This window comes from Macaca thibetana, chromosome 6, assembly GCF_024542745.1.
Source record: "Macaca thibetana thibetana isolate TM-01 chromosome 6, ASM2454274v1, whole genome shotgun sequence".
Classification (NCBI taxonomy): Eukaryota; Metazoa; Chordata; class Mammalia; order Primates; family Cercopithecidae; genus Macaca; species Macaca thibetana.
Window position 1 is genome coordinate 118849042 of NC_065583.1, and position 26103 is coordinate 118875144.

General features: G+C 34.1%; 1 protein-coding gene and 1 long non-coding RNA gene across 2 annotated transcripts in view; both read right to left on the reverse strand.

The window, feature by feature from the left end:
- NDUFAF2 (NADH:ubiquinone oxidoreductase complex assembly factor 2) overlaps positions 1 to 26103 on the reverse strand; it is a 198328-nt gene that overhangs the window by 84757 nt on the left and 87468 nt on the right. The gene's annotated exons all lie outside the window — the stretch shown is intronic.
- LOC126957002 (uncharacterized) overlaps positions 613 to 26103 on the reverse strand; it is a 97578-nt gene continuing 72087 nt past the window's right edge. The window contains exon 3 of the long non-coding RNA XR_007726627.1: positions 613 to 665. This is a non-coding gene — a long non-coding RNA (uncharacterized LOC126957002). The remainder of the gene's footprint in view (positions 666 to 26103) is intronic.

The window sequence follows — 26103 nt, forward strand, 5'->3', positions numbered from 1 at the left end:
AGGCATGGTGGCACACACCTGTAGTCCCAGCTACTCTACTCAGGAGGCTGAAGCACGAGAATTGCTTGAGCCCGGGAGGCAGAGGCTTCAGTGAACCGAGATCGCGCCACTGCACTCCAGCTTGGGCTACAGAGTGAGACTCCATCTCAAAAAAAAAATAAATAAATAAATCTAGATTTAATGTACAGAAAAAGAGCAAAAAAAATTAATCCTATAGAGCACTAATGGCCAATAAAAAATATTTTAATAATCAACAGCAAGTTCAACTCCTTCTGACTTACATGGATATCTTACAGGTAGCAATGGCTGCTGCAATCACCCAAGAAAATCGATATTCATGGCTGTTACCAAGTATGTAACGAACCACAAGACCCTGCAACCACCCTGTCCCTAATACACTGGCAAACCCAAGGGAACCAAGCCATAGGTTGAATTCTGTGGCCCATGTTAATCACTGGCTCTTTAGGGAATTTAAAAGAAGAATAACAAAACTGGTCATTGGTTTGGTTATGGCTATGGTAGACTGAAGGTGAGCACTTACAAGCTTCTAAGTTCATATGTTACTGTTAGAGCCACATTGAGAGACCAACTGCTGCTGTTTTGTCTTCCTTTGATCTTTTATCTTAATTTCAAAGTCTATGGTTCTTCAGATGAGAGATAAATATCTGGAGTGGAATAGCAGCAATGCAGAAACATGAAAGCAGAGAGAACAGTAAAATAAAAGTTGGTGAGAATTCAAGAATGTAATGAGAATGCCTATTGCTTATATCTCTCAATAAAAGTTGATTAGTGCATACTTTAAGTTTATACAGGAGGCATAAAACTATTTGTTATTTTCTTCTGTTTTCAGAAAGTCTTCATTATATCTTTCAAAACAGCTTTGTCAAAATGGTTGCTTCAAAACATGTTTCTTTCTCATTGAAACTTTGAGCCTGGGGAAACCAGGTAGGCTTTCTACTTTCTACTATTTAACAAGTGTGCCTGCCTACTCCGGGGAATGTGAGCTGAGACAGAGAAGTCATCAGTGAGGAATGATAAAGGGAGCAGCATGGCTTAACAGTGATCAGGCCAGCCAGGGAGAGAAATTTGGACCTTACAAAATAGTCCTTTCTCTTACCACTCCTAAGCCAGTCTTACACTATGCTAAATATACTGACTTACATAATTAAATAAATCAAACTTGATGCCTACAAATCTCTCTCCTACACTACCTGAGATTCTATTAACTATAAATTCCTTTAAGTGTGGACAGGAAACTCCTGGGAGTGACTGTACAGGAGAAAGAAAGACATAAAAGGAAAGCCTGAGAAGACTCAATGGCTGGTTTTATTTCTTCCATCTTAGTAATATTAAGTGAAAGGCTGGGAGTTCATAGACAACCCATTAACGGCTAATAAACCTTAAGTATGTGGTCAGGAAGTTCTGCATTTCATTATGAGGTCATTTAATTAGGCTGATTTCATCCTAATGCAGAGGTTCCCCAAGTTCTACAAAGAGGAGTTACCTTTTGCTTATCTTATCCAGTAAATTTACAGTAGGACAAAGGACTGATAGTAAAAGTTGTAGGAAGAAGGATTAGGGTACAAGGAGCATACAACAATGACAACTGCATTTCTCTCATAGTAGAGGCTCAATATATGTACACATATTTTTACTAAAATGCTATTTACATTCACATATAAATACATCATAACAAATTACTATAAATTTAGTATTTATAATTTAGCATCATTAAAGTATGCTTGTATGACAATTTTCAAAATGTGTTAGTCAAATACCTATGTCTTCAAATAGTCCTTATCTAATTACTGAAATGTAAGAATGACTTTTTGGAGTAACAGTTATAGAGAGGAAAACTATTGTCTAAAATAAAAATGCAAATACATGGGATCCTCAAAGTACATGTGTGGTCTATAAGTTTTTAAATGTAATCAATAAAGTTTAGCACATGGGGAGAGGATAGACAGGTCTATAGTTCTCAGTAGCAGTACTAAATGCATATATATTACAGGCATATCTGCAACAAAAAAATTAACTTTCTATTCCTACTCTTAGGTCTATCAACTTCATGTAAGGTCTCCCAAGGATTTAAAAAATCAAAAGTTATACCTATTTGTTTGTGTGTATGCATGTGTGTATGGAAACACAGGAAGAGTAATTAATTAGCTAGTTTAATTTCAGGACAATCACTGAATAAACCTTTGGTTAATAGGTGAAATAAATATTTTTTTTTAAAAGTATACATCTTTTAGTAATATAAAATAAAGCTATTAGCTTATTAAATAAATTCTTTGTAATCAGATACGTTTATTTCCTCAATAAATTACTGTAAAACTACTCCCTTTTTTTGGAATAAATACTACTTGTTCAATTTTTATGAATTGGGAATGGAATTTATGCCTCCCACTGAGTAAGGAATTATGTACAAACTGTACACTTACTTATACTAATATGCTTTCATGCAATATTTGTAAAGACAACTCTATTTATCATAGCAAAAAAATGTCCATCCTAGTGAATAGAGCAAGTTTAAGTACCTGCTCAAGTGTCAAAATTTTAGGATCTAATTTACATTTAAAAATTAACTTGGTAACAAAAACATTTAATACAATATATGTATAGGTTCAATAAGTACTAATACAACAAAAATAATTGACATTGGTGGACTCAATGAGTATTATTAAGCAAAAGAGTACATAGTTGTTTTATTTAATACTAAACAATATTATATTTAATTGAAACACAGATTTGAATTCAGGAAGGTAGTAATGGTCAACAATCTATGGATTTAAAGACTGTAGATATAACAGTATATTTTTCTAAACTTTAAAAACTTTAAAGCTGGTTGCTGTTGAGCTAATTGCCCTAGGAGGATGGCAGATTTCCTACTTCTTTGTTTAGAAATATATGGAGGTCATTTAGTTTTTAAGAAAAGAAAGAAAGGAAGGAAGATAAAAAAAATAAAAGGTGAGATCCCGAGGCATATTGTAGATGACAGGGATTTAGGTAAAAGACAGATTTCACCTGTTCTACTGAGCTTCTGGGATAACGTATGAGCATCCTGGACACAGACATGGGAAGGAGCCTCTAGAGCAGAATCCCAAACTTCAGCCTTTCAAGTACCATCTTTGCAATTTTTGCATACTTTAGAGTACTATATCCTAATATTTTTCTTTACAATAATTTGCATTTTTCTTCAATACTTATTTTTACCTTACTCTAAAAAATATTCATGTAATCACTGACTTAATGTGCTAGTTGTGTTTTTTGCTCACCCATAAAAATAGATTTAAAAAATTTAAAGGGTTGTCTCTGTGTCATCTAAAATCATCTTATAGACCACACTTGGGAAACCACACTGCAGACCACATTGGTTTGTAGAGACAGGCCCAGCCACACATACGGTGATACAGGGCATAGAAACCAATATAACCAGTAGGAAATTCCTATGGACAGGGAATGGCTGTTGAATATCGAAGTCTTGGATTATGTTTATCCTTGATTTCAAAAAATCCTGTAATTCACAACAATGTTTTGTTAGGTTTGAAGGAAGAAGGGAGAGGTCCTAGATTTCCAGAAAGAGTCAGGGAAAAGAAAAAAAAAGCACTAATATTTATGGCATGTTTACCATGTGCCAGACATTGAACTAAGTTTTAGCTCTGCATGAGTAATTTCATTTAAGCTTTACAATGCTATGAGGTACTATTATTACTTCATTTTACTAAACAATTTATATATTTCATTTATAAAGAAATTGAGGCTTAAGAGAACTTAAGACATTTACTTGCTAGCAAACAGAAATTAGGATTTGAACATGGGTCTTTTAACTCCAGATCCTAGACACTTAACCACTAAGATATGCTGCCAGACTTTCAGATGACTACAAATGTTACATCTACAAATTGACTACATTTCAGTAGGTAAAATATAAGGGCTAAGCTAAAAGCAAAAGTTACTGCCATTTCTTAAAAGATTAAAAATCACCATTTCTTTCCAAAAAAGAAAAACCACTGCCTTTCATTAAGGCATTTCAGAATGCAGAAAACATATCTTAAATCACTTAACTTAACCCTAGTAATAGATTCATTAAAACTTCGCTGAAGAAAATCTGGAAAATACCAAAAAGTAGAAAAAAATAAAAATGACCTGTAAGCGCGTGACTCAAAATATCGTTATTAACATGTTACTCTGTTCCCTTCAGTCTATTATAACTAATAGATTATAAATACACAAACACATATACATGTGCACATGTATTTATGAGATTAAAATTGTATCTATATCCTTTTCCCTACCACATGGAAAATATGAAGCTTTTCATGTCATTGTTCCATAACTTAAAAAGGAAAATCAATATTCAGTTTCTGAACTTATTCTGACATTCTGAGGAAAAAGAAATTTCTTGTAAAAATGTGTTAATAACTTTTTTTTGTTCAACTGTGTTTAAAATGTGAACATAAAAGTAAAAAAGATTGCCTTGTTAAGCATAGGCAGTAAAGCAAGTTAAAAAATACTAAAAATGAAAATTTATATCAATTAAAGATATGTATCAGATATGCCATACAAAGGAGGTTGTACAAATTAAGGCAGAACTTCAAGATCAGGAAGAAAGAAAGAGGTAAAGTATAGTGATCCATATGTTCTTTATGTTAACATGTAATAGATTTATTAGTGATATTTTTAAACGAATTAATAAACACAAAAATTTGCACTTTATGTATTTAAAATAAATTTCATTGTATATATTTAAGGGATATAACATGATGTTCTGGGATATGAATAGACAGTAAAAAGGTTACTAGAGTGAAGCAAATTAAAATATACATCATCTCACAGTTATCCCTTTTTGTGTGTGGCAAGAGCAACTAAAATCTACTCATTTAGCATGAATCCCACACACAGTACAATTTTATTACCAACAGTCCTCATGAACATTAGATCTCTAGATTTGTTCACCTTACATATCTGCTACTCTGTATCCTTTGACATACGTCTCCCTACTTCTCCCAACCACCCCTTCATGTCCCAGGTAACCACTGTTTTGTTGCTGATCTCTGTATACAATCAGCCCTCTGAATCCATGGGTTCTGCTGTCACAGATTCAATCAACCACCACTGAAAATATATGGGGAAAAAAATGATAAAATGGCAATACAACAATAAAATACAAATTAAAAAATACGGTATAACAACTATTTACATACTGTTTAGACTATATTTGGTGTTATAAGTAATTTAGAGATAATTTAAAGTATACAGAAGTATGTGGATAGGTTATATACAAATACTATGCCATGTTGTATAAGTGAATTGATCATCTGCAGATTTTTCGTCAAAATTTTTTGATCAAAAATTAGTTGACCATACATGTTTAGATTGAGTTCTAGGCTCTCTATTCTGTTCCACTGATCTACGTGCCTATTTTTATGCCAGTACCATACTGTTTTGATTATTATAGCTCTGTAATAAAATTTTAGATCAGAAAGTAAGTGTTTATTAATTTTAAATCAAAGTTGCTTCCAATTTTGTTTTCCTTCCTCAGAATTATTTTTGCTCTTTGAGGTCTTCTAAGATTCTATACAAACTTTAGGATTGTTTTGCTATATCTGTATAGAATGCCATTGGAATTTTGATAGAGATTATGTTACATATGTATACTGATTTGGGTACTATGAACATTCTAACAATATTAATTCTTCTGATTCATGAGCATGGGATATCCTTCCATTTATCTGTGTCTCCTTTAATTTCTCTCATCAATGTTTTATAGTTTTTGGTGTACAGATTTTTCACCTCCTTGCTTAAATTTATTCCTTAGTATCTTATATTATTTAATGCTGTCATAAATGGGATGGTTTTTTGATATCTTTTTCAGTTAGGTTGTGTATTAAAATGCTAATTTTTGTATGTTGATTTTTTGTATGCTAATTTTTGTATCCTGTAACTTTGCTGAATTCATTTATTCTAACAGGTTTTTTATTTTTGCTAAAATCTTTAAAATATTTTTATGTATAGGATCATGTTTTCTACAAATACAGATAATTCTGCCTCTTTTCTGATTTGGATGGCTTTTATTTCTTTTTCTTATCTGATTGATCTTGCTAGTACTTCTACGCTGAACAGAAGTGGTAAGAGTGTGTGTCCTTGCCTTGCACCAGATCTTAGTGGAAACATTTTCAGTTTTTCCCCATGGATTATAATGTTAACTGTGTGTTTTTAATAAATGGCTTTTATTACATTGAGAAACTTCCCTTCTATAACTAAACTGTTGAGAATTTTTATCAAGAAAAAATATCAGACTTTGTCGAAAGCTTTTTCTGCAGTAATTCAGATGATCATGTAGTTTTTATCTTTCATTCTGTTGATGTGATGTGTCACATTGATTTCTGTATGTTAAACCAGTCTTGCATGCCAGCAATCTCCCTGCTTGGTCCTGGTGTATACACTTTTTGATGTGTTGTTGGATTTGGTTTGCTAGTATTTTATTGAAGATTTTTGCACCAATCTTCATCAGAAAGATCGGCCTGTAGCTCTTTTGATGTCTTTGTCTGGCTTAGGTATCAAGGTAATGCTGACCTCATAAAATATGTTTAGAAGTATTCTCTGTAGCTCTATTTTTCAGAGGAGTTTAAGAAGTATCAGTATTAATTCTTCTTTGACTGTGTGGTAGAATTCAGCTGTAAAGTCATTTGGTGTTTGGCTTTTCTTTGTTGGGAGGTTTTCTATTACTTCTTTAATGTGTTTATTAGTTATTGGTCTATTCATGCTTTCTATTTCTTCCTGACTAAATCTTGGTAGGTTGTATTTTTCTAGGAATTCATCCATTTCCTCTAGGTTATCCAATTTGATGGCACATACTTGTACATAATAGTCCTGTATGACCTTTTTATTTCTGAGGTATCTGTTATAATTTCATCACTTTCATTTTTTATTTTGTTTGAATTTTTTTTCTTAGACTGGTTAAGAGTTTGTAAATTTTGTTTTTCAAGAAACCAACTCTTTGTTTTATTGATTCTTTCTATGTTTTTTCTTTTGCTCCCTATTTGATTTATTTCTGTTCTTAATTTTATTATTTCTTTCCTTCTGCTTATTTGGGGTTTAGTTTGTTCTTTTTCTGGTTCCTTGAGGTGTAATGTTAGACTATTTATTTGAAATCTTTCTTCTTTTTAACATAGGCATTAATTGCTATAATGTCCCTCTTAGAAATGCATTTGCTGCATCCCATGTTTTGGTATGCTGTGCTGCCACTGTCATTTGTCTTAAAACATTTAAGAAGTTTCTCTTTTGATTTATTCTTTGACCCACTGGTCATTCAGGAACAAATTTTTAAATTTCCACATATTTGTTAATTTTTCAAGGTTCCTCCTGCTACTGATTTATAGTTTCATATAACAGGAGTCTGAAACAATACTAGATATATGGTCAATCTTCTTTTGTGGCCTAACACAAAGTCTGTCCTGAAGAATGTTCTATGCATGTGTGCTACAGCAAAATGTGTATTCTGTTGTTGTTGGATGCAAAGTTCTGAATATGTCTGTTAGTTTCAATTGGTCAAAAGTGCAATTCACGTCCAGTATTTCCTTATGAATTCTCTGTCTGATTACCCATTTTTGAATGTGCGGTACTAAAGTCTGCTACTATTATAGTATTGCTATCTATTTCTCCCTTAATGTTCATTAATATTTGCTTAATGTATTTAGGTGCTCCAATGTTGGGTACATATAGATTTACAATGGTTATGTCCTCTTCATGAATTGACCCTTTTATCATTAACTAATGACCTTCTTTGTTTCTTGCAATAGTTTTTCACTTGAAGTCTATTTTATTATATGTAAGTATAGCCATGCTTGGTTTCTTTAGATTACCATTAAATGGAATTTCTTCTTCCATTCTTTTACTTTCAGCTTATGTGTGTCCTTAAAGCTGTTGTAGGTCTCTTGTAGGTAACATATCGTTGGATCTTGTTTTTCTTTTTAACTCCATCTAACCATTCTATCACTTTTGATTGGAAAATTTAATCCATTTACATTCAAGTTCATTACTGATAAATAAGTACTTACTACTGTCATTTTGCTATTTGTTTTCTGGTTGTTTTGCAGTTCCTTTGTTCTTTTCTTCCTCTTTTTGCCTATCTTTATGATTTCACAATTTTCTGTAGCTGAGCTTTGATTCATTTCTCTTTATCATTCATGTATCTGCTGGAGTTTTTTTTTTTTTTTTTTTTGTAAGGAAGGACTAGCAGTAATGAATTCCCTTGGCTTTTGCTTCTCTGTAAAAGACTGTTTCTCTTTCATTTCTGAAGAACAGCTTTGTTGGGTATAGTATTCTTAACTGTCAGTTTATTTCTTTGGATATATCTTTGAATATATCTTTCCAGTCTCTCTTGGCCTGCAAGGTTTCTGCTGAGAAATCTGCTGACAGTCTAATGGAGATTCCTTAATATGTGACTTGAGGCTTTTTTCTTGCTTCTTTTACAATTCTGTTTTTGACTTTTGATAGTTTGATTATAATGTGCTTCAAAGAGGATCTCTTTGGGTTCAATCTATTTGGGGAGCTCTGAGCTTCATGGATCTGGATATCCATATCTCTCCCAAGACTTGACAAGTTTTCTGCGATTACTTCATTAAATAAGCTTTTTGTCCCCTTCTCTGTCTCTTCTCCTCTAAGTGCATTTCTCCCATTGTGCATTTTTTTTTTCTTAATGGTGTCTCATAAGTCTTATAGGCAGTCTTCACTCTTTTTCAATCTTTTTTCTTTTTTCTTTTTTTCTCTGAGTCATTCCAACAGACCTATCTTCAGATTCACAGATATCTTTCTCCTGCTTGATTGATCTAGCCTGCTGTTGGAGCCCACAATTGTATCTTTAATTTCATTGGTTGCATTCTTCAGCTCCAAGATTTCTGTTTTGTTCATTTTTATGATATCTATCTATATTGAATTTCTCATTCAGATCATAAACTGTTTTCTGTCTTCACTGAATTGCCTATTTGCACTGTCTTGTTTCTTAATGACTTTCCTCAGGTTCATTATTTTGAATTTCTTTTAGATAATTAGTAAACTTCAATTTCTTTGGGGTCAGTTACTGAAGAATTATTTTGTTTCTGTAGTGGTGTCATATTTCCTTGCTTTTCCGTGTTTCTTGTGTATCTGTGTTGATATCTACACATCTGCTGGTACAGTCACCTTTTCCAAACTTTACAGAGTGGTTTCTGTAGGTGAAGACTTTCACATGTAGATGGGACCAAGGATGCCACCAGATAAGTAGAATATGGTGGCTCTGATTCTATGTCACCACAGTGATGTGATGCCATGCAGCATCTTCAGCAGTGACCTATGTTGGTAATAACTTCAGGTGCCTCCATGGTCTAGGCTTCAGGAGTTTGTGCTACTGACTGCAGCAGTGTAGGTTATTAGGGCACAGGCTTTAGGAATCCTCTCATTCTTGTTATCCTCACAGTGGTGAGTCTTAGCTTAGGGGATCTCTCTCAGTGTCAGATCTAACATGGCTCACAGGCGGAAAAGGCAGCACTGGGATCCAGAGCACAGATGCTCAGAGTATCTGGAGAGTTGGGTTCCTCAGCTCAAGGTCTTTCAAAACTACTGTAGCACCTCGGATCTGAGGTATAGGTTCACTCTCAAAGGCATGAGTGAATGCAATTCTCTCACTAACCCGTGGTCTACTGCTTTGAGGCACACTAGCATCTTGGGCCCAAGGGGCTGAGATATAGCTATGGTTCTGACCCTTTAGTTTTATTATAAAAAATATCAATACATATTCCATAAACAAAGTACTCTCAATAATTATGAGGAGTCTAAAGGAATTTTGAAACCAAAATGTCTGAGCACTATATATACCACTGGGAAAAAAAAAACAAAACAGGAATTTATAAAGCCACAGCACTAAACAATATAGATAAATAGATGAATAAATAAAAATTGGAGAGATAAAAGGGCTCCTACTTACCATGATGACGAATAGCAAATGTGGAACAAGTACCAGAATTGGAAAATCATCATTTTCTAACTATCATGACTAATTCTGGTAAAAATTACTAATGGAAAGGGATTTTTTTTATTTAGGGTTCCCTTTCTTCTGCATATAGTGTTCTTACATATTTGAAAGCTGCACAAGATATTATTTAAAGGATGGTTAGAAATAAGATTTCTAATATTACTCCTTACAAACACTGTCCTCCTAGAGTTTCAGTGACCCTGTAGGTGAGTATGACTCTTGAAGGTGTCTTTCACCACCAAAGGCAGCTCTCCTTTCCTGGGTCACTATTCCTTTTTCCTAATCCATTCACACAGGCCAGAAGAGATATTTGGGCAGCCTTTAATCTTTACATTTCAGAGTTTCAGAGCTCATAAAATAAGACATTGGAGGAGGGATTTTCTTCCACTAGTACCAGATCAAAGGTAGAGGGCTATAGAGCTGTAACCCACAAGCATATGTAATCCTTGGTGATAGTTTTCAACCAATTGTCTACTTCTAGCCTGATATTTTACATTGATGGGGTAGCATAAGGAGAGATGAGTGGAATTTGGAGGTGACTTCAGGGTTGAAAGAGTGGTTCGGCTGAGTGAGGTGACACACTTCTGAGATAGTTGTTCCCTTGTATATAAGCAAGCTTCAGGCTTTTGATGCCTGACAGGAGCCCCTGGGTTGGAGGAATGGTGATCAAATAGGTAGGACAACCAGAATAAGATCCTTATAGTCTGACTGATGTCTGTCCTTTTATAGCAGTGGCAGCAAACAGTACAACCAGGTGATAACTCTAAATCAGTTTGCTGACTAGCGGTGATGTATAAGAGACTGAATTCTGCATACAAAAGGAGGTTTAGAAGTATCAATGCATAATGTATGAAAGTGAGAACTACTGAAAGCCAAGCACCACACTACATATATTAGGTTTGTGGGCTTTCAAACTTTGTTATTCTGAACCATTGCAAATAAAATGAACATAAATTAAGAGCATTAAAATAGGAATTCTTATACTGAAAGCCATTTTTACATATGACTTAAAGCGCAATTTGACTAAAGTTACTCAGATGCAGCATCTATTTAGTAAGAGCTTGCTGTTCACCAAGCAGTGTTTAGGTTCCTTTCATGTTTTATCTTTTATCTTTAAAACAATGTTCTATGGATGAGAAAAAAACAAAAGGCATAGGGTAGTTAACTTATCCAAATGTTCACAGCTGATTAAAGTAGTATAGCTAGCATTTGAACCTAAGCATTTCTATGACTCCAAGCATAAGCTCCTTCTGTTTAAGATTTTACAATTAGCATTTATAAAGCTTGCATATAGTATTATTACAGATACCCAATTAAAAACTAACATCTTATTCATGACTATCATAAGCTATTATACCTCACAGTAATTAAAGGAGGCATTCCAGCTTAAAAATGTGATGATTCTATAATCTGACATGTCCTACATATACTTATGTGAACATGGAAGACTATCTCCACAGATAATAATTTTTAAGCAATTATAGAAGTCTTACAGATAAGCTTTCAGAATTTTTAAGACTGCCAACTAGTTCAATGGATTACCTAAAATCTTATTAGCTTCCTCATATTTACAAGTGTCCTATAAGGAATCTCAAATTGTTCTATCACAGAAAATCCAACATTACATCAAAATGCTTGGTTATTCTGAAATGCTTTACATAATATGATTTAGCCCTTCAGATCTGGAAAGATAAAAGGTCTTAAACTACACCCAGAAAGACGGTAGAACAATTCCAAGTAACTTATTTCCTATATTAGTGAAAATGTCTTGTGGCAAGTTTATAGCACACCAATATTCTGCTTAAACTGGACTTCATTAATGAATTTTTTTAAAGTCACAAATAACATTTCAATCTGAAAATACATAAGAATATCATAATTTTTTAAAAAGATTAACCTATTGTAAATGTGTGTTTGTGCTTTGCACAAGGACAATAAACTCTTATTGACTGTTAATTTTTGAAAGTTCCATGAGAGCATTATTTTCAAACAAAAATTTAAAGTTCTAAAAACATCTGTAATTCAGTCAACAAATATACACTGAATAGTCTATTGCATTAATCTAAGAAGATTTATAATTAAAAGTTAAGTGGGTTTTCTGATTATATTCCCAAATCAAACATGTAAGTTTTAGAAATGCCTTTACTTTATTTACTTCCTTTCCATTTACTGTGGAAATCATACATCAAAAACTGTTTTTAAAAACAAAGAAATAACACTTGAATATTATGTTGAAAAATCATTTATTTTCCAAACTGAAAGGAATTTTTGATCTGCTGAAAAAGCACAGTTACAATTACACCTGATCTACTCTCCAAAAGAAGGTAACCATTCAAACAAAAAATATAAATGATGAATGCGTGACTATTTAGTACATGTAATAATGTGCTCACTATGAAGAGCTGAAAGCAGCAGCCATTTCAGGTTTTGATTGATGTGTAGGAATCAACTTTTGAAAGTACTTCATTCACTTAATACATTCTATATTTTTTATAAAGCTAAATTATCTCCAATGTATGAAGTATATTCATAACTGAAAATGTGAACATTTAATAAAATATCAGAAAAATGAATATTAGGTGATTCTGCTATGAATATATCTAAATTATAACATAAGTTAACATGTATACTTAAATACACACAAAAAGGAAGGAAAAAAGGCGGGTATGAAACTCTTTTTAGCTAAATTAAATAGGCTTTAAGACATTATACAAGAATTTCAAGTTTTAACAAACCTGTTTTACAATAAGAGGACATTTATGAATGTGATTGGAAATCTTATTTTGTAGTGACTCAAGCAAACAAATTCCAATCTAGTACACCCTTAATATAAAAAATATATAAAAAGAATATTTTCTTTCAAAATTAGTAAATATTCATAGTGTGGCATAAAATAATATAATCAAGTATTTAATTTTCACTTTGAAAATCTAATTTGAACACCTGGGGCTTTCAGTATACAGGTAAAAAGAGAAATGGAAGGAAATAATTAAAAATTAATGCAAATATTACTAGAATTTAGAGATTTATAAAATTATAGTATGTGCAAAGCTTGGGCCAAGCCCAAACTTTATTTTCAGATTTGAAATGTAGCAGATGCAGTTGATTATATGATTGATTTCTAGACCCAAATGGTTTCATAGAAATCAAGTACTTGGTCATTAATCACAGACCATAAAAGAGTCAAAGACCGTACTGTTATCTACTGTTACTGATTCACAGAATATGTAGCAGTTTTAAATATGAATAATTCGATAAAAATAAATAGAGTGCATTTTGTGGTACATCAGTTCTCAATTTTAAAAAATTATATTTATTAATCCATGAAATTACTAATACCCTTCATTAATCTATTTAATTTAGCCACCAGGCACCACCGATCATTAATAAATAGAAACATATTCTGATATAGAAGGAGACCATATAATCATCTGATGAAATGTGATAGTTATCAAGTTAACAGGAACTACACTAGTATTTGTGAACCAGATCCCCAAGTTCAAAAATTAGGTTTAGTTGTTAAAAGGCTGGGGTGCCAATAATTTTCAAACTTTTGTCTTTAAAAATATCTTCTTTAGAGGTTCAATTTACAAAATTGTTCAAGCAGAGCCTCTCTGGTTGAGGGAGGGGTCCAGAGAACCACCCACCTTTTCTCCCCTCCCCTTACATGTAGTTACCTCCTCACACTCCTAGGATTCTAAAAAGTCCTGTGCAAATCACCCATTCAGACCAAGTATTGTACTTCTGAGCTTCCCCAGTCCATCTATGAATATATATATATTCATTTACTAAACAAAATCAAGATCTTGCCAATGGGCAGAAAGACCACCATACATTTACTTCTTTCCCTATACTATTCTTCATTTAGTTAGTCAAGCAATCTTTCACAAACTACTGAGTAACTGGTAGTAAGATAATGTAGGATTTTCCCTACAGTCCTGTTCTCCAAGAACATGTAAAGCCTACTTCAGCTGTGAATCTATGATTTAAAGCTGGAACTTGATTTAAGGCTTGCTTCCAGTGTTCAGAAATGATGAGTTCAGTGAGAAGTCATTTTCTCACCTTGGAATAAGAAGTGCTTAGGAAAAGACAAAGTCTGAATAACAAGAGGGAAAAACAACTCTCCAATTCACTTGTCATCAAGGAAGCAGGCCTTCACTGGAGAGGCATTTTTAATACTTTTGAGTTCCCAAAACTGCAGGCTGCTTTAAAGGAGAATATTTAGGTAGTCTGAGGCCAATAACCAGCAGTAAAAGGAAACACAGGATAGAAAATTTCAGCAAGAAAAAATTTTATATAGCACCATATATATACCCACACCCACATGTATACATATACATATATATGTACATCTATATATATACATATGTATATAGATATACATATATGTGTGTGTGTGTGTATATCTTTTTTTTTTTGACACGGAGTCTCATTCTGTTGCCCAGGCTGGAGTGCAATGGCGTGATCTCAGCTCACTGCAATCTTGGCCTCCTGGGTTCAAGCGATTCTTATGCCTCAGTCTCCCAAATAGCTGGGGATTACAGGCACACGCCACCATGCCCAGCTAATTTTTGTATTTTTAGTAGAGACAGGGTTTCACTATGTTGGCCAGGCTGGTTTTGAACTGTCAACATCAGGTGATCTGCCCGCTTCCGCCTCCCAAAGTGCTGAGATTACAAGTGTGAGCCACCATGCGAGGCCATAGCATCATATGATTTTAGTCATCAGTTTAAACTCTTCCAATGACAAACTTTACCCTGGCTAATAACTAACAAAATTGGATGACATGAATTTTACCTTTGTTCTCTACTTTAGTTTGCTGGTAGAAAGATATGCTAATAAGCTGTGATTGCACCAAAAGGCAGGCTGTAGGAGCATGAAAAAGAAAAGCTGATTCCATTTTGCTTGTGAAGGCTGCAAAAATCTTACTATTTTTACCTACTTATTCATTATTTCTCAATGATGCGCAAAAAGATAAACACTACAGTCACTAAGAGTAAGATTTGCAACATGGCATTACTTTAAGATAGGGGTCTCCAAAAATAGAGTGCATATAAAAGTGGAGCCTGCTTCTCTACTCAAGGATGTACTGGTAGCCCATGCCCAGATATTTACCTACAAAAGAATAAAATAATTGGAGTTGAACAATTCTTTATTCTTAGTAGCAAATGACAAAGCTTAACATTTTTTCCCTATTTCTTGCTACTTTCCTGTAAGCTTCCAGGTTCTGAAGATCATGTAATTTAGGCTAATTTAGCAATGTACCAATAATATTATGTTAATTTGGCTTAATGTTATCTGACTCATTTACATGAGCAGAATTACATTTATTGAGCAACAATTATGTATATGGTATTATTACACACTTTTTTTTAATTTTCTTGTTTAATTCTCACAACTATCTTCACTTTTATAATTGAGGAGACTAAAGCTTAAAGAAAACTGAATGGATGAGGAAAGGTGTGTCTTGAATTACTTTTAATTTTTACATGGAAATTTAAGAAAATGTACTAGCATAATCACCTCTTATACTACAAAAACAGTGTCCACATATAGTCAGGTTCACACTGCCTCCCTTTTTTATTTCTGCCTCCTTTTCACCACTCATTTACAACCACTTTGCATATACTTTCCACATCCTCCCTTTGCTTTGTGCTGCAGAACAACTTAACTATTCTGTGACAATAGCACCACTTATTGGCTGGCAAAGGTATTGGAATAATCTGAAATCAGTACCTGCTTTCTTACCTTTGGAAAGATAATGCATAATTTGGGCTGTCTTTTTATTCTGCCTTTTTTATTTCAGCTGATTCACACCCACCTGAAAAAGCATTTTGCTCATGTATACGTACATCTCCTTTTTTATCTTTCATATCACCTTTCAAAAACCTGTAGTTACTTTACCTCTTGATTTCACTGCTAATCAATGTTTGCTAAGATGAAGCAATGAAGATGAATTGTGAATTAAAAGCAATTCGTGAATTATTCTGAAAACTGAACTACAATTTACAATGCAGTTTCTATTTTAAAATGTGTTGAATTTAAACAAGCTACATACATGAAACTTACAGGATTCAACTGATTTGTAAGTTGGGAAACTTGCCATATTATTAAAACATATAAAAGTATGAAGTCTTCTGTAGTGGCATACATGGTAAATAAAGGAATAGAATGCTAAAACAAAGCAATACTATACATATTTTTCTCCTCTTAAGAGTTAATATACATCTCCTTGTCTTGTGAAATTTGAATCTTACACTACATATAATGAAACACTCAAATATTTGTTGATAACAATAAGGTCTGCTCCTATTTTTGCAGTGACCCCTTAAAGTTATACTAATGACACAAGAGAGAACAGCTCTCATTATTTTAACTTTATCTCAACAATAGAAACTAACAAGATTACATCTATAACTCTAACCACTCAATGAGCTCCAGTCATAAACTTTTGTTTAAAGCAATGCTCTCTACTTGAATGTCTTTATACTTCTGCTACACAGAGTTCTGTACCGTCCTATAATACTGAGCTGAGCATCTAGTCCCTGAAATTGTCTGATCTTTATGAGTAAGGCCTATAAGTTCCTACCTGTGGGAATTTTGCATTGAAGCAGAGGAACATGTAAGATATCCCAAGTCAATTTGTCAGTATGAAGTCACTTTTGTTGCTGGTACCAATTAAGTAGCAAGGGGGTTTTTTTCCTTGGATTTTGCCCTGTATCTCAGTTCTAGAAATCGTGAATGCTACTGAGATTTGGTTTAATGGTGACGTCAACTGCCCAGGTGTAGACCATTTTCCTCACTATTAGCTATTCCTGTCTCGCAAATCACCTGCCCAGGAGTATTCTACTGGCTTCCTGGGACTTGGAAACCTATGGTCTGGCCTGCTTGATCAGTGTTTATGACATCCACCTCTCCCAGGCCTGAACTGCATTTCCTTTCAAATCTCTCAAATGTTTTGATAGGTCTATTACTTTACTTATTTCCTAATTCAAAAACTACAGTTGCTTTACAATGTGAATATATTTAACAATATTAAACTGTACCCTTCAAACTAGTTAAGATGTTATATTTTTATTTTATTTTTGTTTTTTCTAGAGACATAGTCTCACTCTGTCACCCAGGAATGAGTACAGTGGTGTGATCATGACTCACTGCAGCCTTGAGCTCCTGGGCTGTAGAAATCCTCCCACCTCAGCCTCTGGAGTAGCTAGGACTACAGGCACATGCCACCTTGCCCAGCTAAGTTTTAAATTTTTTGTAGCGATGCCCAGGCTGGTCTTGAATTCCTGGCTTCAAGCAATCCTACCACCTCATATGTTTTATTTTTTACCACAATTTAAAAATTTTTAAATTATTTTTTAAAGTTTAGTTGTTTTTTCCTGCTATTTCCCTCCCTGACAATGCAAACTTTCAACAAAATATATTTTATTTCAATATTTCCCTTTATTTTATATCTACACCAAGACCTTCATCCAGGTCCCTCTCATTTTGTGTCTATACTAATTTTAAAAACCTAACCATATTGTATTCTGATTTCTATTCTTTATTGTTTCTTTAGGGAGCTACTCCAGTCCATATGATCCTACTTTGTCCATGGGGTTGTGTGGAACTATCACCCTTCTACTTAGAGGTAGGAATGTTAACCAAGTTTGACCCATGGTATTCTATCCTTTTAGCCACAGAAACTATTTCAGGGATGGGTACATGACCCCTGCTAGGCCAATTAAGAGTTTTCCTAGAACTTTTGATGGTGCTTCTAGGAAAAGATACTTTGTCAGCTTCTATGATCATAAGCTATAAAGACCATGTAAGACCTGGGATTGCTGGGCCATCTATTCTACTATGTGGAGAAAATCTATCTATGAATGAAACCAATTCAGAGTCATGTTATGGAGATGGTGCATATCCTGATGATATGGATCATTTGAATCTAACTCAATTTCTGTTCAGTTATATTTTCTAAAATACTGTATTAATTGGGATTGGCTAAGCTGCAGTAACAAATAGACTCTAAAAAACTAAGTAGTTTAAATAATTAGAAGTGTATTTCTTTCTTATGCAACAGTGCTGGGTGAATGTTCAGGTAGGCCATGCAGCTCTTTCCACGCAGTCACTCAAGGATCCAGGCTGATGGCTATTCAGTCATTTTCAACACATGACTTCTAAGGTTTCCCTGAACACTGCCATTTCATTTAGTCAGAAAGAAAAAAGAGCACCCAGGAACACATAATGGAGATTTTTATGGCCCAGGCCAATGAAGTGACTCACATTTCTTTCATTTACAATGCACTAGAGAAAACTTAGTCACATAGCCACACTTAATTTCAAATGGAGCTGCTAAAGGTAGTTTGTGTATCCACGAAGAAGGAAAGAGTAGATTTTGGTAGGAAGCTAGTGGTCTCTACCACAAATATGTTCCTGAATAAAGCCAAATCAACAAAAAGGTTGATAACAGACACTATCATATTCGCCCCCAGAAAAACTGGTTTTATTGAATTAAAAACCTGGTGAAAGACCATTACCCATAATTCAGTGTTATTATAAGAAATACTCCAGAAAACAACTTATCAAATTAATCAAAGTATGTTATCAAGAATACGTGTTCATTACATTAGTGTCACTTATAAAAACCATAGAAAAAGTCACATCAGACATTAGTATTAAGGATAATAAAAAATAACCAATAGGCTGGGCGCGGCAGCTCACGCCTGTAATCCCAACACTTTGGGAGGCCAAGGCGGGCGGATAACGAGGTGAGGAGATCAAGACCATCCTGGCTAACACGGTGAAACCCAGTCTCTACTAAAAATACAAAAAATTAGCCGGGCGTGGTGGCGGGCGCCTGTAGTTCCAACTACTTGGGTGGCTGAGGCAGGAGAATGGCGAGAACCCGGGAGGCGGAGCTTGCAGTGAGCCGAGATTGCGCCACTGCACTCCAGCCTGGGCGACAGAGCAAGACTCCGTCTCAAAAGAAAAAAAGAGAAAATAACAAACATAATTTTTCTCTTATAGGACCAGGAAAGATTAACAACATGGACCCAGTGTTATTAAGAGTGTAGGAAAATTAACAAGCTCTTATACTGTTTGGAATATAAATTGAGCAGTATGAGTTGTGCGACCAACTGTTTCCTTTTCTGGACTAACTACCAAGAAGCTTAGGGGTATGACCACAAGTGCCCTAGTGGGGTAATTATATAAGATTTTGTACTTTATTGCTTGATTTTTTTTTTTTAAATAAGTAACATATTGTTTTTCGAATGAAAGCAAAATAAGGCTACTTTATTTTTGGAAAATAAAAAATAGTTATAGTCTTCCAAATAGTTGTTTGATTGACCTCACAGCCATTGTGAAGTTCTGACATAAAGGTTTCTCCTTTTTGAGTTGGTTGCTACAAAGGTCAGAATTGCATTTGAGTCCACTCTTAGAAAATGCATAGGTAATCAGAATTTATATTAGTGCCTCATATCTGGTTCTACTTTTTCCCCACCCTGACTTTTCATTCCTCCTTTCACTGCAATTTTATGCCTCTATCTTTGAGTCTTCAATCTTATGTCCTTTCTGGAAGAAGGAAGAGAATGATCTTGTAATAGTTTTATTGTACCACAATTCTAACACTATCCCTATACAAAACTCAATTCTACAATGCATATTTTTTTAATACAGCAAAAATCCAAACTCTTCACCTTAATGTTTATACTAATGCCTAGGTCAAACACTGCTATATATGGGAGAAAAAGAAAGAAGGCTCAAGTTGCTCATACTCTAGTTCAATGATCCTAATATTTTTCCCACTGTGACTCATATCTGACAACCTAATGGCCTCACATTCCTGGAGGCATACCAAGATGTATGCTATATACAGTTCTCAGCATGATAACAACTTTGTCTCTTTGGCTATTACTGATCTGGGACACACTGGTGGTCTCAGGGGTCAGATGGTTAGGAACACAGATTGACTGCAATAGAGAGAGATAAGTGTAAGAGAGAAAATGCTGTGTGCTGTGATACCACACAGGAAAAATAAGGAACCCAGAATTGTGAAATAAAGAGAAATGGGAAACTTTCTGTAAGAGATATCTGTCAAATAGCAGTTAAGTGGGCAAAAGAGGAGGCTAATAGAGATTAGAAGGATCATTTTAGAAAATTAAAATTAAGAGAACAACTGGATTTTACATGGGAAAGATTATGAGAATATTTTTGGACACTTGAATATATGCTACTCTGTACCATATGTCATCTTTTCTGCATCACTGGAAAATCAGCTAATCCATATGATAGCATTTTTTAGATAAATGAAGCCAATTCCTTTGAAAAGCAAATATTCTCAGTCTGATCATTTTAATGAAAAGAATTTAAAATACTTTAGAGTTCTTTTTTTCCTGCCGTAGTGAACTAAACACCCTTTGTGTACTCACTTTCTCTTTGGATCACATGCTAATTATAAACAAAACATAGTCCACTATGTTAAAATAGTGTCCTAATGTGACTTTTTGGCTTTTAAATGATTCTTCCACATTGCAATAATGCAGATATTTCTTATTGTCAATTAGTGTTACTGCTAACCACTGTCTATCAGCCCTTTTCCAATCTTTTACATGTAGAAAATTAAGGAAATAAATTGGTAATGAAAGGAAAACTGAGCTTGCTAAATCCCTCACCTTACATACTATACCAAGTCAGTAGTTCTAGTCTGAGCACAGTTGTATTCTGTACAAGGTTCAAAGTACATAAATTTTATGATTTTTTATTTTTTTTTTAAACACTACCTTCAAAGAGATCTTGTTGGGTTTTGTTTTGGCCAGTTCCCAGCCATGCTTTCCTGATTTCTCAGGCTGCCATAATCCTTACTTGAAGAGTATCATTTGCACGACAATAGAGTAGAAAAGGGTCAGTTAGTACAGTATTCAAATTTAGACTTTGACCATAATCTGTAAATGAGATTGTACATTTCATCATCATTTCCATTATAATTTTGTCTAGGTTAAGTTGAATTTAAAATACACTACTCCACCTCACAACCAGTAAGATGGTTACTATTCTTCCTACAAAAACCCCAGAATAACAAAATAACAAGTGTTGGTAAGGTTGTAAAGAAACTGGAACCCTTGTGCACTGTTGGTGGGAATGTAAAATGATGTAGTAAGGCATACAGTAAGGCAGTTTCTCAAAAAAACCCAAAAATATAAATAGTATTACCACATTATCCAGCAATTCCACTTCTCGGTATATAACCAAAAGAATTGAAAGCAGAGTCTCAGAAAGATATTTGTATGTCCATGTGCATTGCAGCATTATTCACAATGGCCAAAAGATAGAAACAACCCAAGTGACTCTCATCAAACTATATATATCAGATTGTGTGTGTGTATGTGTGTGTGTATATATGTATGTATATATATAATTGTGTATATAAAATTTAAATTGCATATTTTGTGTATATATAATTTTCATTGTGTATGTGTAGATATATAAATATATATATAAAAATATACACATACAATGATATATTATTCAGCCTTAAAAAAGGAAAGAAATTCTGATACATGCTATAACATGGATGAACCTGAGGACATTATGCTAAGTGAAATGAGCCAGACACAAAAAAGTCAAATACTGTATGTTTCTACTTATATGAGGTACTTAAAGTAGTTCAATTCATAAAGACAAAAAGCAGAATGGTGGGGGAGAAGAAGAATGAAGACTTGTTGTTTAACAGATACAGAGTTTTAGCTTTGCAAGATAAAAAGAGTTCTGGAGATTCATTGCAAAATAATGTGAATATATTTAATACCACTGAACTACAGCCTAAGAAATGATTAAGATAGTAAATTTTATGTTATGTGTACTTTACCACAACTAAATAAAAATTCACAAACTACAGATATTGTAACCCTGTTATGATAATTCTTCAACTTTAGGAGGGTAAAAATCCATGTCTTATTCCTTATATAGCTTTTTTTGGTCCTTTTTGAGATCCTAAATTATGTGGACTAAAAACAACTTTTACCTGTGATTTAAAAATATATTTAATAAAGAAAACTCTTTGTACCAAGTAAGGCTGGGTTTATAAAAAATTTACTATATACTCTTGGTACTTATTTATAACATTTTTAATAAAAGGTTACATCAATATATTGATTCAAATAGTATATAATTAGCAGCTATAATTCACAAGGATATAATTGATCCTTAAAATTGCCAAACTAAAATTCTATATATATATAAAGAAAACAAAACTCTAATGTAATATACTGAATTTTGGGCATTATTGTATACTGATTTTTAAAATACACCTTGGCCCCAACAGATGATAAGGATGCATGTTTACCTTGCACGTTTGTGTCAAAAACGAGACATAACCACGCAGCCTGAAAAAGTGCATCCCATTGTGAATGTGGTTCTACCACAACTCCCCTCTCCAATCACCCATCTTAATCCATTGTGGTCAGAACCATGATGTTTGTATGATCTCAAAGATGATATTTTCCACTGCCTGGTTGCCTTCTAGCAACAAGATGAGTAACATCTAAGTCATAGAGAGGAGTGGCGGTTCTTCACTCAAATGTCTTCAAGAAAAAAACCACAATGGTTACAGGAATAACTCTTATTTGGATGTTAGGATTAAGATCAACTTTGCTGAGACTGGGAAACAAGTTTATTGGCCCAGGTATAATGGCTTGAAGAGAGCTGCCTGGGAGATAGCTTTTGACAACACTAACCTCTCAATGCAAATCATTACACACTTCCATTATCCCTATCCTTAGGCAAATTTACTTATTCATGAAGAATCTTAATTTCATAACTCTAATGTCTCATTCTTCACTTCCTATAAAAACAAAAACCATACATGCCTTTGAAATAGTTCCAGGCATCCTACCTGATTAAAGAGTGGCCTCATTTTAAACTCAATCTCCTTTTTAAAAAGTTTAATCTCTTTGGGAGGCCGAGACAGGCGGATCACGAGGTCAGGAGATTGAGACCATCTTGGCTAACACAGTGAAACCCCGTCTCTGCTAAAAATACAAAAAATTAGCCGGGCGTGGTGGCAGGCCCCTGTAGTCCCAGCTACTCGGGAGGCTGAGGCGGGAGAATGGCGTGCACCCGGGAGGCAGAGCTTGCAGTGAGCCGAGATTGCGCCACTGCACTCCAGCCTGGGTGACAGAGTGAGACTCTGTCTCAAAAAAAAAAAAAAACAAAGAAAGTTTAATCTGAGTAGGCACTAACCCCAGGATACAAAAATAATCTGCCAACTGAGTTAGTTAACGAGAAATAATATGAATATTTATCTGTTTTTTCTTGATTTAAAATAGATAAACAAGCAAACATATCTCCTCAGTGAAAGCCATCCAAAGGTAATTTCCAAACTCTCCAAATTGTAAAGGGAAGAAACAGCCAAGGGAATGAATTTCCAAACTCAGTTCCAGTACATATTAGAACTTAAAAAAAGTATTAGATGCTGGGTGTTATTCAGGGACACACTTAAATTTGTGATATGAAAAAGAAACGAATTCATTTGTCAATAAGGCACTTGTGAGGGAGAAATGCGAAAAGAAACAAGTCTATCTTGATTTTTTCACTTCATGTTTATTAAATTGCTTTGGAAGTAAACGTTCTTTGTTCTTTTATTCCATCTGCCATGAAGTAAGGACTATAAAATCATTGATAAATGGCTAGAAATGCTTTCCTTTCACTGTAATGACAGTATATACCCTTACATAAATGCCACTTTAACTCTAGGCACATACGGCATCACCAAAATACTCCAGTTTACTCTTTTTACTTTTCCTGACCCTAATATCTCAGTAGGAAACCTTACTGGAATGAAAATGATTCTGGAAATAGCTGGGTTGATTCTGTTTTTTACTGTTGGGCTCTGTGGCAGGTTATAATCCTACCAGATAAAGACAAGAGTCTCATCACAGTTTAAATAACATGAAAGATCAGAAAGAAGAGAAGAAAATGGATGTTACAACACTGAGATCCAAGAGCAATGTGCACCTAGTGGGAACAGCCATGGCTGGTTCAGAAATTGCTGAGGTCAGCTCCTAACTCAAATACCTCTCAAGTCTCTAGAAATGGCTAATATTTCCTGGAAATGCTTTGACACTAGCTAAGCTGACAGACAAATGCTGACAAACAAATCAACTTAGATGTTTTTTTTTCTTTTTTTATTTTTCCCTGCAAAGGCAATTGGTTAGGTGCAGATTCTAGAGCGAGATCTGGCTCTGAAACTTGTATTTTTTAGTGTTACTTAACTTCCCTGTGCCTCAGTTTCCCTATATAAAAAGTAGGGATAATAAAATATGATCATAGGATAAAATTAGTTGCTATATGTAAAGTTCCAAGAATAGTACCTGGAACTTAGTAAGCATTATATGCATTAGCTTTGTACTATTAGTTTGTATTAATACTCTTTGGATGAGAGAGTAGAAGGATCATCATAAGTCAGGTTTTGACCACACAATGTCAAGATTATGTTTAAGACCTAGCCATTGTGCTGCTGAAGGGGAGGGGTGAGCAAGAGGAAGTCCTGATGCTCTTGATATTCAGATTAGCCCTAGCACTCTGTAGAGCAGCCATACTTCTTCCACCTAGAAAGCTCTAGTGATTTTAGGATCAAAGAAACTTTCAGAAAAGCTGGTAGAAAGATCAAAAGAGAAATAAATGTAGGTTGGTGGGGGAACAAATATGATTTTGGGCAACACTATTAACTTTCCAAGCATGGGGAGGCCCTCACTTATCTGGGGTGCAATTACAATGCAAAACAGTAGAGAATATCATTATGTAGCCCAGCTTGGATCCACAAAGAATAGCATAAGTATGCATGAGTTATTTGCCAGGCATAATGAAGGGATACCTACTTTACTTTGGTCTTTAAAACTGCTTAGTCCCAAGGTTATCTTGAATTTTAATTCTGGTTCCCTCACCAAACATATGCAAATTCTTAACTTTCCCTCTTTCTCAGATGTGTTATCACTATCTAAGCCCTTCAGAAGAGATTTTATGATAGATAATATATAGCAAAATGGATATTAAGACTATGGTTAATTATAAGAGACACAACCTACCAAGACTAAATCATGGAAGAATACAAAATATGAACAGACCAGTAATGAGTCAGGAGAGTAAATCAGTAATAAAAAAGTCTCCCATCAAAGAAAAGCTCAGGACCTGATGGCTTTACTGCTGAATTCTACCAAACAATTAAAGAACTAATAGCAATCCTTCTTAAACTCTTCCAAAAAATTTCTGAACTCATTTTATGAGGCCAGCATTACCCTAATACTAAAAACCAGAGAAGGATACTATAAGAAAACAAAACCACAGGCCAATCCCTGATGAATACACATGCAAAATTCTTCAACAAAATACTAATAAACCAAATTCAGCATCATATTAAAAGGATCATTCACATGATCAAGTTGAGATTTATCCCAAGGATGTAAGAAGAGTTCATTATACACAAATCAATAAACGTGATACTCCATATTAACAGAATAATGGCCCAAAACCACATAATCATCTCGGTAGATGCAGAAAAAGCATTTGACACAATTTGATATCCTTTCACTATAAAACTCTCAACAAATTAGACATAGAAGAAATGTACCTCAACACAATAAAGGCCGTATGTGACAAGCCCACAGTTTACAGCACAATGGTGAAGAGTTGAAAGCTTTTCCTCTAAGGTCTAGAGCAAGACAAAAATGCCCACTCTCACCACTTCTATTCAATATAATACTGGAAGTCCTAGAAAGAACAAGTAGATAAGAAAAACAAATAAAAGGCATTCAAATCAGAAAGGAAGATGTTAAATTGTCTCTGTATACAGATAACAAGATCTTATATCTTAAAAATCCTAAAGTCTCCACCAAAAAACTGTTAGAACTAATAAACAAGTTCAGTAAAGTTGTGGAAAACAAAAATCAACATAAAAAATCTAGATTCAATGCAACCCTTTTCAAAATTTCAGTGATAGTTTTTACAGAAATAGAAAAAACAATCTCAAAATTTGAATGGAACCACAAAAGACCCCAAATAGCCAAGGCAATCTTGAGCAAAAAGAACAATGCCAGAAGCATTACACT